Here is a 2,090-nt window from a genome sequence, read left to right on the forward strand (position 1 = left end):
CTACAATTCGTGTCTGTGCCACATACATTTTCTGAGCACGCCCCTGTACGTGACACAGACACGAATTGTAGATTTTTCAAACACTCATGTACATATGTACATGGCAACGAGATTTTTTGTTGCTTTTGTAAATCTGAAAGTATCTAGATTTTTTAACATATATTATATATGGGTACGATAATTATTTATTAAAATGTTATGAGTTATACTGATCAAGAATACAAAACTAAAAGTTTTTTTATTGTTCAAATAAAATCTATGATTTGTAAATTTGGGAAATAATACTAGATACGTATGACTAAAGAAAATTAGAATGATATACAAATCTAAATTTGCTGTAGGAACTGAAAGTTTATGCGGAGCTGCGGGGCACTGTGGGATATTTTCATAAACATCCGGCTAAAATATTATATAAAGATTAACCAAAATTTGAATATTTTTTTTCTCTGTGATGACTGCCATTTAGATTTGAGTATATGACAATAATTTATTCAATAAACGGGCATTTTATTAATGTAATTAAACGTTTCTTTAAATAGTATGAAAGGATTGTCTAAATCGATCTTGGAAATCTACCAAAAATAATATTTAAATTTGTATTTGTATATTTTGTTTTAATACAGATGCTGCAGTTATAGTTAAAATTGTATATTGATTTGATATTTTACAAAGTTATAAAATATGTTACATACTAAATCTGCATACTTCCTGGTAATGAGGCTGGTAATTAGGGTTTATTATAAATGTGAAATCGGCTATGGAAAACAAAATATGAGCTTAGCAAAACTTCTTGTACCTATACAGTCACATCGACGCATCAGTAACGCCATATTTTAAGGCAGGGGCTGCTAACCTTTTTCACCAAGTGATCTACATTATAAATGTCAAGTATCCGATGAACTACCACTATTTGTTTACGTATAATATTTATATATTATTACATGCAGCATAATAATATCCTCCATCAGAAAATTGTATGTTTTTCTTCGCTTTCAAATACTATATGTGTATAGCTATATACTGTGTATAGCTCAATATTGTACTTTTTGCTACCTAGTTATAAATATTTCAAGTGCCAACGAAATAGTGTTCAAACAAAGAATAAAAACAGGGAAAAATACTTATTGAATAAAAAAAAAGAAACTTAGAGATAGAATAAATTCCCTAAAAAACTGTTATCTTAAATTGGTCGTATCACAACAAAAACACTTAAGTAAAAAAAAACAGATCTATAAGCACTATAAACAGTGGCGTAGCCTGCAGGATTATGAAATGGGAGGTGTTTTAAGTATAGATTAAAACCAAGTTTTTACAGTTTTTGTATATAAATAAATTAAGGGTTCAGAACTTGACTTGTTGCACTAAAAATTATCAAAATATGCAGTTAAAGTTCTCAAAATATACTGAAATATATGTACTTTATGTAGCAACATTTTTATATTATTTTTGAAAAATCATAACACATAAAGCAATTTGTTTTGGTAATAAAAAACTAAAAAATAAGTAGGTATATAAACCTGATAAATAACTAAATAAATAACAACTTAATTTTTAAAAATACTGGCATACAATACTGGGTTAATAAATAAGTAACGTGATATGCGAACACCGTGATAAACGAACACGTACTGATGTTCATTCATTCGTAAAATCTGCCATCTAGATGTCAATAAATTATAGTTTAAACACAGTTTTGTCACAAAGAGACTTATGGAATTTTACATATGCGAACATAGGGCCAACTATAGCCAAGCTCCACCAACAACTTTAACAGCCCTCCACTACTCCCAATCATTTACTTAATTTTTTTAAGCTTATTCAATTTTAAAATAGTATGGTATTATAGGCTTCGGCCTCCCCAAATCTCAAAATTATCGCCTATTGTACCTAACCAAACATAATATTTTTTAAGTTAAAATATAATTTTTCCCGACAATTATATGTACATTTAAGTTAAAAAGTACACAAATAGGCAAATTCAAACTTTGTATTTAACTTCGCCATTTCATAAGACAAATTTATAAATTGCAAGCAGTCCCAAACCCTATAAACAATATATTTATAAGAAGGGAAAATGTCCAATGGGGGGG

The sequence above is a fragment of the Acyrthosiphon pisum genome, chromosome A2 (assembly GCF_005508785.2).
Source record: "Acyrthosiphon pisum isolate AL4f chromosome A2, pea_aphid_22Mar2018_4r6ur, whole genome shotgun sequence".
NCBI classification, from domain to species: domain Eukaryota; kingdom Metazoa; phylum Arthropoda; class Insecta; order Hemiptera; family Aphididae; genus Acyrthosiphon; species Acyrthosiphon pisum.